Source organism: Erithacus rubecula (assembly GCF_903797595.1).
Source record: "Erithacus rubecula genome assembly, chromosome: 10".
Taxonomy (NCBI): Eukaryota; Metazoa; Chordata; class Aves; order Passeriformes; family Muscicapidae; genus Erithacus; species Erithacus rubecula.
Window position 1 is genome coordinate 12,010,440 of NC_136662.1, and position 15,037 is coordinate 12,025,476.

Consider the following 15,037-nt stretch of genomic DNA (forward strand, 5'->3'; position numbering starts at 1 on the left):
GGTACAGCCCAGGATTATGCAAACTTCTACCAGCAAAAACCTGTGAGCAGGATGCGCATCAAGGAGGGTGAACCACGGCTTTGACTCTGTCTGCTGAGGCACCAAGGCTGTGTTTGCTGCTAGGGGCTTACCCTTGCTCTCTTGGTGGGATGCTTGTTCCAGGCTGCAGACTGGAGCTCCTTAGGCTTGCACCATGGTGAAGTGGTGCTGTGGTGGCTGTGTCCCATTGCAGATGTGCCTGGGCTGCTGCCAGCCAGCCTGTGCTGGGCCCTGCCACTTCCAGCAGGGAAGGAGAGCAGGCAGCCCCTCTGCCCCTGTGACAAAAAATGGTCTTTTGACAGGGACGTGCTTGAAAAGAAAAATGAGACCCTCCCTTTCTATTAATACCAAATAAACTTCAAGTGAAATACTAATCCTGAAAATAAGGAAAAATATTTTCAATGAGATGCATGTGAAGAATTAGTGTTTTCACAAAAAAATTGTTATGTCACAAGAAATCTCAGTTGTTCAGAAAATAAAATATATACTTTGAAGGCACGTGTTTTAAAGGCAGAATAAAACTCTGTACATTACAAGTTACTTCCCTGTAGCTGCTTGAGCATGAAAATAGAAATCTCTGCGTCTTCACAGCAGACACACCCTGAGAGACTTCATCACACCCTCACCAATTTTCCTGTTTGTCTTTATTTGAAGATAATGGTTAAAACCACTGTTGAAGGTGATTTGCTCTGCCTTGATCTTGGCTGCTTTATTGGTCCCCTGGCAGCAGTCAGAGGAGCCTGAAGGGTGGCTTTAGCCTGAGCCAGATGCCACTGGCCCTGAGGGACTGATGCAGCATCCAGGCACTGACAGGGTGCTGAGAAGTCCTGGCTGGGTCCCTTGCAGGCAGCAGGAGAGGTGCTTGGCGTGTGGAAACCTGCCATGCTCTGATAGCTGCTCTGAGAGGGGCTGCATGTGTGGCAGAACAAATGCAAACACTTCTGCTGAGTGCCACCAACCTATCTGCCCCTAAATGTCACCAGCTGATGTCAGAGGGCACATAAACCATCACACAGGGCTCTGGTGCAGGGGTCACTCGTGGCTTCTCATTGCCTGTCACCTGCAAGCCCCAAGCAGGGGCTCAACTCCAGAACAGTGTCCTGCCCTCTGGAGAAATTTGAATGCAACAATGTCTCTGTCAGAGGATGAGAAGTGATATCTCTGGTTAATTGTCTCAAAAGTGTTAACCAACAGCTCATTAGTCTTAAGGATAAAAACTTGATAACCCTTTTTATGTGGCATGGAATGAGACGTGCATAAATAATTGCATGCTGAGACCTGCCACTGAGAGACATAAGATGTTGGCTTAAGACAAAGAAAAAACAAACCTGACTGAAATATTTGGGAAGATGAGAAAGATACAAGTCACAACCTCGGTTTGCAACACAAACCCCAGCCCAGCCTTTCTGTAATGACTGTTTTCATAGGAGTAACAAATAATAGCTACCTGGTTTGTGCTGAGACTTAACCCCAGTGCAGAAAAACACCCTGCACTTAATTTAGTACCTAAAGAGAGTGATTGTAACAAATGCTGGAGCTTTCCTTGCTGTTCATTTAGTATTTCTCTATTAAAGTTTTAGGGTGCTTCTTCAATCACTGCAGCTGTTAATTACAATCCTAGCAAATTGCCTTAGATCAGATTTGGGCAGAACCTCTGGGTCTGACAGTAACTTCAGTTGAGACCGTTCAGCAGTAGCATGACAGACAAAGAAAATTAAAGAAATCATTGCTATGGCTTTGTTCTATTAGTGGAAACCTATGTATTTGGAGCACATCCCTGCTGAGGTACTAAGGGATGGGTAAATAGGATACACCACTGCATGGTAGCTATGGCTTAAAATCAAAGCATGAACAGCTGGACAAATGTGCATTGTAGCCAGATAATCTAAGGAAAGCAGAGTGCTATATTAACATGTCCAACTTGGGAACATGGCAAGGTACTTTCATTTGAAGTATACATCTCATTATATGCAAGCACTGGGACCACAGCCCTTATATGGAAGCACTGGGACTGCAAATGATTAGAAGGGGGTAAAAAATTTAATTCCTGGTAGAAATTTTCCAAACAGCTGCAGCTAATCTATAAAATAGGTGCTAGAGTAACTGTGTGATGCTGGTAGAGACCTTCAGGAAGAAAGTCTTTGTCTGTACCAAAAATAAGTGAACAACGAAGCCCCTCTGTGGCTAGATGAGAGAAAGCGTCTGAAGAGGGGTCTTGCCATTCATTCTACCTCATTACAGGTATCTGACTGATAGCAAAGCTGCATCTCAGTGCAGCAGCTCATTAGTAAGAGAAGACTCTGACATTAGTTCAGATGTTGATCGATGTGACTGGTAGTGTGAAGTCAGGATTTTGTTGTCAGATGGAGCTTTATCATCTGCATTGCAGCCTGGTGGTTTTTAGTGGAGAATCAGTGTAGGAAGGGTGTGTTAAACTGTTTGGGGATTTAATACCCACCCAGCTATTTTCTTATGTTGCAGCTTCCTTTACCTACTGTGTCATAAGAGGCCAGGTGAAAAGATCATGGAAGGCTAAGCACATTTTCAGAGCTGCTTCCTAGAGCCAGGGCATGCTCAATGCCCTGTGTTGTGTGACATGGGAGAGATGGAAAGTCAGATCATGGCACTACCTGAAGTGCCAAAATGTGCCCACGTGTCCATGCAGCCTGTGTCAGCCCAGCTCTCTGGTGGGACTAATATTGCTATTATTATTCAGTCTTTTGACCTAATGCCTCGTGACAGAAGGGAAAAGTCTTGTGTATCTATGTTCTATTGGAGCATTAATGGCAATTTGCAACTGTTTAACAGTAAAAACCTATCAAGCATGATGTGACCTTCCAGAGGGCTTTGTCCCTAGTGCTCTGTGTTGCCCTGCCCATGAGCAGGTCTGCTCCCCCTGCTCACAGTGCTCCCCATGGCTGCTCGGGAGAACACGCCAGCTGATTTTGTGCAAGGTTTTCCTTGGCAAGATCTTTTTCCAGTTCACCCATTCTAAAGACTTGATGGTTTCCTGCAACACTTCAGACCTATTTCAGTGTCTTGTAGGCGACACTCGAGCTCCCTCTTTACTTGTTATGAGCCAGCACACGATGGGTGAGCCCCCAGCAAGCCTTGAGCTATATCGAGAGCAACAGAGAAGTGAAGACAGCAGATCTACTTCAGCAAATTAGCAGCAAAAGCAGGCTCTGTTGAGGAAGTTCTTTTGCATGCCATCATTATAACTATTCACTATGGACCAGTTCTTAAATGGCATTTATATTTAAGTCACTTTATAGTATTATTCCAGTCACATGAAAATGTACTATGAATTTACCAGCCCAGGCACAAAATCTATTCATCCGTCCTTTTCCAAGGTGATGATAATGGACCCCTTCCCTTTTCCTCCTTCTTCCTTCAAATTATTGTATTTTGCCTGCCCATCAAAACAGGTTGGGTAAATAAAGTTTTACAAGGTTGTAGTAGGCAGAATGACACAATTGTTGGTTTGGGTTTTTTTTAATATTTTGTTGCCGTTGTTCTCTGTAGAAGATGTCATGCTCCTTCTGTGGTAACCATCTTACTGAATTTTGACATGTCACTTTGATGCAACTCTGCCAATGCAACATCACTTTCCTTCAATGGAGAATTTTGACATTATTTTCTGATTTTTAAAAATGAAACAAAAGGTATGCTTTAGATCAAAGTTTTATTTTTGTGCCCTCAGTTTCAAAGTTCTTCCTCACGTCTCTACACTCTGGAAATTTTAACCAAATAAAGCTGTTCCAAATGACATTCCATGGTGGTGTACACAGACCAGCATGTTTGTGCTGGCTCTGATGGGGCCTGGATGAAAAGGACCAAATTCTGGCTGAGAGAAAAGACCGAGGGCAGCTGGACAGGATGCAGCCTGCTCCTGGTCTCCTCAGGCCTTAGGTACCTCAGGATGAACAAGAAGGATTTAACCATTTAACCATTGCCCACTTGTGCTGCAGCATGTGGGGGGCTCTCTTTCATTGACACGTTTCAAAAGGAGCAGCATGATGCCTTATTTACTGCCAGCATTTCTGGGAGTCCTATGAGCCACCCACCCTACAGCTTTTCCTACAGGAGGAATTTTTCTCCCCTTTGAGGAACAGCTTAGTGCAATAGACCTTATTCCAGCATTTGCCTCAAAGCAAGGACTCAGTTGTGCATTTTGCAAATGTGTTGTTTTGGGTATCTTACCTGTTTCTTTTCTATTAAAAAATCAATATGACCCTTGCAAAGAAGCTCGTTTCCCCACCTCCTTGCCACCTGTGTTGTCAAAGACTCTGGAAATCAAAAATAAAGTAATCAGTTATTTTAAGCCAAAGCTTAAAAGGGTATTAATTCAATGGGATAAACGACAGTTAAGTAACTTTTATCAAGCAAGCTGGGTTAGGTGGTTAAATGAAAGAAAAAACCTCTAGAAAACATACAGTAGGTAGCAGTTTATGTGTCAAGAAAACTGAGAGAAATTTTGACACTCTGATGTCTAGCAGATAGCACTTAAATCATTTTTCTCCAAACTTCAGTCATAAAACTTCAAAGAGTTTTAGCCATAATACAAATTTTTAGACTAAGAAGCGGTGTTTGAAGTTATTTTATAGGATTTTGCTGTAAGGGCTCCAATTGATTTGTAGTAAGATAAAAGAAGAAAACTTTATTTTCGAAGCTTTGTCGGAAAAAGCTTAGCTTCCATTGGCCGTTTTGCCAATATGCCTTGAGGGGATGATGATGTCGACACGGATATTATATGCCTATACGAACTGAACTGAGTTTACACCTCCTGCTGTTTGTGTTATGGTTAAAATCTGTCACAAAACTGGCAGTGATTTATTAAATGTTTAATGAAGTAAGACAAAAACTTCAAGAACTACAAACAGAAAAGTAGAACATCACATTAAAGTATAATAATATAGGTTACACTTCTGGTTTTTTCATATTTCTTTTGCTAAAAATGTGAAAAACACAATTAGAAATCAAGGCAGTATCAAAAGATTATGGGGTGTCACAGATCAGTCTACCAAAGGTTCTGCTTCGCTTGTTCACTTTTTTCTTTCTAAACAGAGGAATGAAAAAAAGAATATGAAATAACAGTATGCTCATAAAAAAAAAAACCTCAGCAAACCAACACAAAGCAAAACTCAAGCTGGCATAATAGGGTATCAAGTCTCAGCCACAGAAAATTTTCCCAGTTTTCAGAAGAGCAATAATAAATGTGATTCAGTGCTATTTCATTATTGCTTCATGTCCCAGTTCGAAGAATATTCTGCTCCACACCACACATTTTAATGATGTTTTTCTAATAAACTACTTTTAGTTAATAACTAATGAACTTAATTGAAATTATAATTTATAATTTCAATTCTATTAAAATTAAATTAAAATTAAATTTAAAAAGTAGTTGTTGAATTCAGGAATTGATGCTATTTTCCAGTAGCTTTCAGAAATTATAATTACTCATGATACATCTGTCTGTATGTTTTCCACATTGTAATAAAAGATACATTATAATAAAAAAATACAATATTTGTATAAGCCTCTCATTCATCAGTGTGTGTGATAGTTAAAGCTCGGTAAGTGTACTTCTGCACTTTTTGGCAGAGGTTATTTACATTTCTTTGTATAACAGAGACTAAATATATACTTTAGGTTTAATTATTTTCATTGTAAAATGTAATTCCTGTTATTTGACTTGCCTGATTATTTATGTACATCCTGAACTAAAAATTCATTAAACACAGCAGGAGGGGGTTTAAGAGTACAAATTCATGTTTATTCTGCTACTTAACTCAAAGAACATCAGCCATCAATGCATCCATACCAACATGGTAATTCACTGAGAGATTCATGGTGAACCTTGTGGGGCTGTTACACCTCGTGAGCCCCTCTAATCCAGAGGGTCTGAGTTGCTCCATAGGCTTCCTCCTCCCGGTTCTCCCTTTTCCTCAGTGACATTTTCAAATCCAGCATTTTCTGTCTCTGGGGAGCCAGCAGAGCAGCAGAAAGCAGATCTGCTGCTTCCCAAGCCCACCCTGTGGTGGCTCTCCAGAAGGGTTTGTCCTGGTCTGTTCCAGGTTCACACTTTCAGGGGAGCAGGGTAACCCCTGGCCCTGACAGAGCCACTTGCTTTACATCTCTGTGCTCCACAGAGGGGAACATTGTTGGTTAAATGAGGGAGGTTTTCACACAGTATAGATAAGAATAACAGCCAATGTCATTGACCCCTCCTAACATGAATGACTCGAGCTTTTTCCCTTTCTCACCCTCTGTAGCAGCCCAGGATTCAGCTCTGTTTGCAGCAGTTTTGGCTCTGCTGCTGTATTCAAGGTTTTAAACTGCATTTTCGTCTCCTTTGGGATATTGGTAAATCAAGTTAATAGCAACAAGCCCAAAAATTTCAATAACAACAAAAACAACAACAACAATCATAATCCCACCAAAATAAATTCCAATAGAATGCTGCTGGTTCCTTGCTGGCTGGGTGAAGGGCTGGGTGGCATTTTGTCAAGTGCTCAGCAGCCTGAGGGTGGTCACAGAGGAGAACCATGTTTTCAGCTACTTATCAGGTAAATTTAGATATGGGAGAAAAAAAAAGTTGTGGCTGTTCATTTTTGCCCTCACTACTGGATGTCACTGCCCTTGGCTAAGGCAGGAATATTCAAGGTTACACACCAAAAAAAAAAGGTGAATGACATTGGAGATATCCTTAATCCCTTATATAAATTAATATAAACCTTATATAAACTAATCTGCTGGGATTTTTTAACAGGTATATTCTTTCAGCTAGTTTTTAATCAAGTGAATTTCATATTCCCTGTAGTATATAAATGATCACAAAATAACTCATACTTCCTTTTTTTTTTTTTTTTTAATTTTGCTAAAGGAGCAAGACATAAATACTAGCTGCATATTTTTTGCTATCAAGTCTGATTTTTTTCAGCCAGCTATGTATTGTCAGAGGTTTTCCAGCACATGAAACAGGTCCATGGCAATTGGCTCCAGGTGACTATTCTTTATTTTTTCTCCAAGTGTGTTTGTGTTATATCAACTTGCTCATTTCCCCAGTTCCAGTCCCATATTTCTGGCAAGTGAGCTACATCTGTCTCCTTGGGACCCTCCTTAAGGGGCACTGGAAAGAAGTGCAGTGTTTCAGATTTTATTTCCTTAATTTAAATGGATTTTTAAAAATATTGATAAATGCTTCCCTTGCTTCCCCTGGTCTAAACATTTGAAAAAAATCTATGTGTTTGTTGAAGTTAGGGAACACCACAATGGAAGAGGATTTCTGAGTGGGATGGCCCCGGGATGTGGCTCAGCTCAGGGATCAAACCTTGGCACCTGCTGGGCTGCATCCACTGCACCCTCTCCTCCTCCTCACAAACAAGGCAGTGGGAGCTGGGATGCACAGGTGAGCTGCCAAAAATGCAAACAGGTGTCTCCTCTGCCCAGGCACAAACACAGCCCCCAAAATAACCAGGGATGAAGGCGTGAGATATGCTGGGAATCTCATTAGGGTAGGAACACTTGAAAGAACACTAAAAACATATGTGATGTTAAAAAAAAAAAGATCATTAGGGGATTTGAAATTTAACCTGAGCATTTTCTTTAGGAGATTTGTTTGAAGAGCTGTTATTTTACTGAGCTCTTTATGGAAAGCAAGTTCCACCACTAATGTATGTTCCACTGCACTTTGATAGTATCCTACCTGACTTCAGTCCTGCTTTTATAGTCTATACTTCAGGTATTCATTTTTAAGGAACATAAAATTATAATGGGAAAGGAAATATCATAGCTTTCCTATCCATGTAACCCTGTAGAAATTTCAAACAGGAGTACTTACCTAATCTATTCTTCAAGAGGGACCTCCACTGCTCTTGCCTACATTTCTTGTTTATCTCCAGCTTCTAGTCACTCTGAGGTTTAGATATTCAAGGTGTTTCAGTCCCAGCCTATCTTTATAAAATAAAAGCAAGCTTATCCCTTGGCATTCAGGTTTGCTCAAAATTCTGTTCCTGAAAAGAGCTCCCATTTCTTACAAATGGATTTCCACAATCTACAGAATCACACTTCTCCCTTTGATTTTTGTGCAGCTGTAGACAGAAGAGCCCTGTTGGTCAGAGCCTGGTGCCAATAATGCCAAGGTCACAGGTTTGATACCCCTATGGGCCATTCACAAGGGCTGGACTTGATGGTCCTTCTGGGTTCCTTCCAGCCCAGATTATTCTGTGATTCTGTGTCCATTAGCAGGTTAATGAGGTAGCAACGATTAAAATTCCAAAGGTTGTGATGGATTTGTTTCAGCATAAAATGTAGCTGAGTGTAAAAATCTCATCTCTCTGTGCCAGGATACCCGAGTGCACCATGATAATTACTGCTAAAAGAGCTGGCCTGTATCTCCTGATTAACAAACAGACAGTTCCTTGAACAGAGCAGCTTTCCTCTGAGGGTTGCTGGGACATGTTGGCCACATGCAGCCCCAAAACTGAGCTTAGCAGAGGCAGACCCTGAAGTAGACCTGGCTGGGCTGTGGGATCCAGAGCTGACTCCTTTGAAATGGGTGCTGATTTGGGAAAAGACACATTCCAATGTCTTTTAAATGAAAAGATTCAGAGTACTCTTTCCTTCAGAAAAACTGTAGGGCATTTGCTGGCATGCCTGGTATGGGGTGTAGCTACATAATTTTACTTTATAAAAGATTTTAATAGAAATCACCCTTCTGGCCTAGTAAAGACTTACACCTCAGTGTGCTATTATGCCACAACCTGAAGAGGGAACTACTGAAGGGTGTTAGTGACAGGAAGAAGCAGATGGGCTTGGAAAAGACAAAATGTGGCTTCCCAGGCACTAACACTGTGCAGAGGCTGTCATCTGCAGGATTTGCTTGTGAACCTCTATCTGCTACACCCTGGCTGTCAGTGCACCCTGCCCTGCAGAGCACTCACTCCTGCACAGGTACCTGCCCCTCCAGTGCTGGCATCACCCTCGAGGACCTTCACTGCTGTCTGTGGGTTGAAGGGCTTCATAGAGTCCTTGCCTGAGTCACAGGTAGAAAGGTGCACCCTTTTTGCCCATATTAGTACTGGCAAACTGTTTGAACCCAGAAAAACTTGGACTGGCACAAGAAAATAGGATTTTAATAAAAATTAGCATCCTCTACCAAAAAGATTTGCCCCATGCTAAATGTTTTTACTGTGTATTCATACCATAAATTACTGTTGTACTGTGAATAGAAATACTTACATTTGCATCCTTTTTTCCACTCCTGCTGGAAAACCCCCCTAAGCCTTCCATGAGCTGAGGGAGGACTGACAAAGGCAGAAACCAGTTCCAAAACTATGCAAAAATGCTTTGTGACCTTTCTACCATCACCCAGCTGGCACTCAGAGCCAGCACACACCTACTCAGGCACATGCTGGACCACAGCACTGCTTCACCTCTGGCAAGGCACATACATCCAGCCCAAAATGTGTAAGGATGGCTCCATCAATTTCATTAAACTCCAGTTAATGCAATTAACACAGAGGGTTCATTCCTCTGCAGTTACAGATATTGATAACAAATTCTGAAACCTCAAATGCTTTCACAGTGCATAACTGTCCATTTCCAGGCAGCTGTAGTTACAATCCTGGTAACAATGTCAGACCCACAGGCACAAAACATTGACTGATGATCTAAGTCAATATACATGACATTAATGAAGGTATTGGATAGATTTTCCAAGGGAAGCCGTGAGTTTTTCACATTTTTGGGGGGTTCTGGTAAATCTTATGTTTGCCCTGAATTCAGGGGCCTCAGTTTGAAATGCCATAACTTGTATTAAACATATTCCACAGTGCCTCAAATACTTACACAAGATGCACATTTCTAAGAGGAGCATTTTGTTCCTCCTGTAGGCTTTTATCTGGTTAAATCTGCTCAATATATTAATTAAATATAAACTTCAAAGATGGTCTTACAGTGTTCATCGACCAACAATAGCTGATGCTAAAGTATCCTCTCTTAAATGCATTGTTCTTGTTCCTTTGTAGCACAACACACAACCAAAAAGAATTCGTAACTAATCTTCTTAATATTATCTAATACATTTGTGTTTAATTAATTTATCTAGTCACCATTTGTCTATTTTAAACAATTCATGTTTAAAATCACAACTTGTGCACAATTTTCCTCCCGTGAAATCCAGCTGGGAACATTGTCCTTTGGGGAGCTGCAGAGCCCAAGATTGCATTTCTCCCTTTTTATTGGGTAGGTCACTGGTCCCTGTCTCCAGAAGCTGTTGTACCTGCACTAAGTTTCATAGGTAATCCCCTATCTACAGCTGGTTCAAATCAGCCCAGAGTACCCCTGCAGCCAGCCCTTCTTCCCACATCTTTGTGGTGGAACTGCCCATCCAGTCATGGTGTGATGTCCCTCCAGTCTCAGCAGGAAGAGGGAGCTGCCTCAAGGCAGTTCCTTCAGGAACTCGACACAGGCTGCTGGGAAGAGGCGAGGGGAGTGCACAGCAGGTTCAGTGCTGCATCTCCCAAGTGGGTTGCAGGTTAAACACAGAGCTGGGTACTGCAGAGCCACCTCTGTGAAGGACTGTGCTTGTGATAGAGCAAGGCAGCAGCTTCCTGAAGACCTGTGATCAGAAAGGATGGAAATTCCATCCCAACAAGTGGGAGGAACTTGACAGGGTCTCTCTGTCTCCACTGACTATTAACAGAACTTTAATTGCTGTTTTAGACCAAGTGTTGCAAGTGAGATGAATTCCCCCCCATGCCATGAGCATGTGAACTCATTACAAGGGTGGGAGCTAGCAGAAAACCAGGTCTTCTGCAATAATTGCCTGCATCCACACTCAAACCCTCAGCAATGCAAAGTAAATGCAAACCTCACTCCTCAGAGGAAGTTCACCTTGCATATACCACAGTAAGAACTTGTACACATGCAATTACTGCCACTGCACTGCAAAATTATCCCCTAGCTGTCTCTTGGTATCTTATTCAGGTGCCCAAACCTTTAATCTTGGTGTCTCCTGGCTCCCAGTTTTGCTAATACACTGCTTCTTTTGCCTGCCACAGCTCACCAAGGCTGTGCACAGGTGTTAGATCCACCTGCATGAACAGCCTGAGGCTTGAGTCTTATCAAGTACAGAAAAACCTGATCCCTGCCTGTGCAATCCTCCACTCTAAATTCCTGCTGACAGTCACCTGGTCTCTTAACTTCCAGCTACAGGTTGGAACTAAAGCCTGCTGATGCTGTGGGAGTCCTTCCATTGATTTCCACGAGCTCTGGATCACTGTTCCCTGCCAGCCACATATGTAGACAAATATCTGAACACCTTCACCTTAGTACTTCAGATAATCAGAGTAGTATTGCATTTATAGATGCATTAAAAAGAAAGGCATTGAGAGATTATTTATTCTAATTCATGATTAAAAACAAACCAACATTGTATGCAACTGGAGAGGGCTCAGAAGACATCTGTTTACCAATTTTCTCCTGGTAACATCACCTCCACTGAAATAACTAAATCACCTTCACATTCCTCTCGGTGAAGCCATTAAGCCTAGAAACATGCTGGTTTGGGCAATGCAGAAATCAAAGTGGTAGCACAGCAGAGAAGATCTGTGTTAAAGAACAAAAATCCACAGGCTGCTTCAAATATCAACAAGGAACCCTGAAATTTTCTATCAATTTCTTTTCATGGCCTTGTGACATTTTCAACTAAAAACTATATTGCTTAACATCAAGGCACTTTCAGAGAGCTTCAGTTGGAAAAGGTAATTTTTGAGTGAGACTCAGCAGAAAAAGGTAATTTTTCAGAGAGGTTCACTGGAAAAAGGTAATTTCAGAACCAATTGCTGCATTCTTTTGCTGTTATTTTGTCTCTTTTCTAAGTAGCCCTAATGTCATTCATGGGCACACTATGTCAATACATCAGTACTGGCTAAGTCGTTTGTGCAAAGTAAGTTTACAGAAACTGTAGCTTTAGGCTATGTTATTCCAGGACTGTGAAGATCAAACAATGCAATTTCACTTGGAAGTTTCATCAATTTTGCATCAATGTTGATGCCAGAGCGGGAGACCTGCTCACAGAATCATAATTTCATCCTGCTAAAACTTTTGTTTTTGATAGAGAATCTAATTTCATATGATAGGTTATACAGTAATACCATGTATTCATAACACCAGTCTACCAAAGCCATATTGCTTTGCTATAAATTGAGGCAAAGGTAGAGAGGAATTTTTAATAGCTGATCTGAACCACACCAATTTATACTGTTTTGGGATATGAAGGGCAAAACCCCCAGTTTTTGATTGCAGGTGTTATTATGTGTTATTTGTACAAGTGGAAGAACAAGAACAACAGAAAGCCCAGAGCTTTCATCTGCTTATTTTCTGAAAGCTTTGGAAAGGGAGTAATGTATTTCAGCTTTAATGGCTTGAAATAAAAATCTCTGAAAATTATTAGGCCCCTCATACATGTATCCTTTGATTGTAGCTCTACAGAGAAATGAAGCAATTCTTGCAATGAAAGACACAGAAGTTGATGTGCACATGAAGAAATAATAAAAAGCCTCACGTTTTAAAGTAAAACAGCAAGAAGGACAGTCAAAGAGTTAATTCCACTGTATCTGTTATGCCTGCATATATGCTGAATATCAGATTTTCATTCATTTCCTTTTTGCTACCTAAATACTCAGAAAAGAGTGCCCAGTGTTCAGCAGGTGGGCTGGGCATCGTGCTGGGATCCTGCACACAGCATCCACCTTTGGCACCTCTGTGGGCAGCTTTGGTGTGGAGGAACACGCTGACCCAAAGGACAGGAACTTTCTTCAGCTTTAAACTGACCATCTTCCCAAACTTCTGTATTGGCTTCCTGCAGAAACAGGCTCAGGTACATCCCTCAACTCAGCAGCCCCACACAACATAATAAACCACTCACTCCTCTGTGAGGAGCCTTTCAGAAGCAGGCTGAGAGGGGAAAATCCACTCCAAAGCCTCACACTTCATCTAGAAATTATTGGTTCTATATCTATATAGATATATCTATATCTGCTGCTATTAGGTTCATATACAGTTGTGACTGGTTTCCTGGAAGGACACAAACACAGGCTTCATCACAGAGGAAGCTATCAGGATAGCTTGTAGTAGTTCAAGCCCATTTTTGGAAGTTCAGCCTAGCTAAAGGCCATATTCATTAAAAAGTTATGTAGCATTTATAGATTTCTTTTTTTTTTTTTTTAATTACCCAGAAACATGTGGATGAACTTTTCAAAGTAAAGTATACGCTTTTCCAATCCATTACACTTCTTTTTTCCCCTGAGTACCAGCAGCTACTTTTCTGCCATGCACCCAAGGATACACAGGCCAAAAAGGGGGCAGGAGTAATCTCAAAATCTATTCCCTCCTTCAAACACATGAGCAGTTGTACAATTATTAAAAGCAAACCTGAAAAGACAAGCCCATAGTGTAGCTGGCACAGGTGCCCTGCAGGTTGTGCTCTCCAGTACCTGAGCACAGAGCCACTCTCCCCCTCTGCTGCTCTGGGAAGAGAAACAGACACCAATGTGCCCTGCATTGTCCTGCAGCAAACACACAGCAAAACTCAGGCAGGGAAACAAGGCCTGGAACTCTGGCTGCTGCTTAGGCAGAGCCTGTGCCATGGACATGCATGTAGGCTGAACCTGAACAGTTTTGGACAGCATTTTCTGTCGTAGGGCTTGTTCCCTTGTGTGATGCTGGATTTTTCAGCACACACTCTTTTCCTTCTCCCCTCACTTGTACTGCCCTCACATCAGAGCTTCAAGTGATGGATTGGATCACTTACCTCTTCCCAGACTGCTGATATGTCAAAGTAAGCTGCACTCCAAGCTGTTGGCAAATTCAGATTACACCTGTGGCTGTAAGGCTAGGGAGTGGTGAAGGAGTACAGCAACACAGCTTCATCCAGAATCAGAGAAGCCATTTATTGCAAAAGCAGACACATTTTTACAGACTGGTTCGCAGAACCAAGGATAGATTTAAGCTCATTGGTCCAAGGAAGACAACACCTCTTGTAAACATCCTTTCACCAAAACATCACATTCCTCATGCACTCCTCCTGTCCACAATACCAGGTGCTAAACTCTGTTATTAATTCTTTCCTTTTTTTTTTCCTTTGAGTAGCTTGGGAAAACTTAAACTGCTTTTTTTCCCTGTCTCTTTAGCATCTACACATACCTTTCTAAATTTATTTCTATTTTGAAGGATGAATATTCCTAACAGATCAGAAGGAAAAAATAAAAACAAAAAAATCATTCCATGGTGGAATTGAAAAATGCCTATTCAGAATTTCAAGTCAGGTGGCAATTCCACTTTAAAATTTGATTTAAGACACAGTTTATGGGACACAATATTTGGCCTTAAAATGTAGGAATGTCCTGTGACTTGCTGCTGTAACACTGATGAGCATGGTCAGTTACAACCCTGCCCAAGGTCCACTCTGAATAAATTCCATCAGTGATATGGGTTTATCAACAGAGCCCACCACAGCAGGGCGAGGTGCCACCAAAGATGTGGAGCACCCCCGTGGCTCCTGCTGCTCTGCATCTCCACTCCCCTTGCTAAGGACAGCTTTTGCAGAGAAACATTTCACTGTAAAACAAACATTATAGTGAGTGAAAGGGAGCAAAGGTCTCAAGGTTTCTCAGAGCTTAGGAGGATGAGTCCTGTGTTCTGTGGAGCAGCACTTGTTTGCTGTTTGCATGGAGGAGCTGCAGGGTGCCCACTGCTGCTCCCACCACAGGGGCTGGGGCTGTGCTGTGTGCTGGGTGATTGCTGCTCTCTGCACAGCCCACCCCACATGCCAACCACTCAGTGCACTGAACGAACACCAGGAGGACAATTGATTACTGAGGGAGGGCAAAAGTCTGCTGCACAGACTTAAGGCATTTTATTTTTGCTTTCTGGTTTCTTTTTATCTCCTCTTTCTCATGTGGCTGGCTGGGCTCCCTTTATTCTGTAGCAG

At 41.9% G+C, this 15,037-nt stretch overlaps 1 long non-coding RNA gene across 1 annotated transcript; it reads right to left on the minus strand.

Moving 5' to 3' along the window:
• Nucleotides 1–326: 326 nt before the first annotated feature.
• On the minus strand, nucleotides 327–13,983 carry LOC306805913. Its single transcript, XR_013775333.1, has 3 exons — nucleotides 13,859–13,983; nucleotides 4,243–4,328; nucleotides 327–1,174 (listed from the first exon to the last, which is right to left on the minus strand). It is a non-coding gene; the product is annotated as an uncharacterized lncRNA (long non-coding RNA).
• Nucleotides 13,984–15,037: the final 1,054 nt, after the last annotated feature.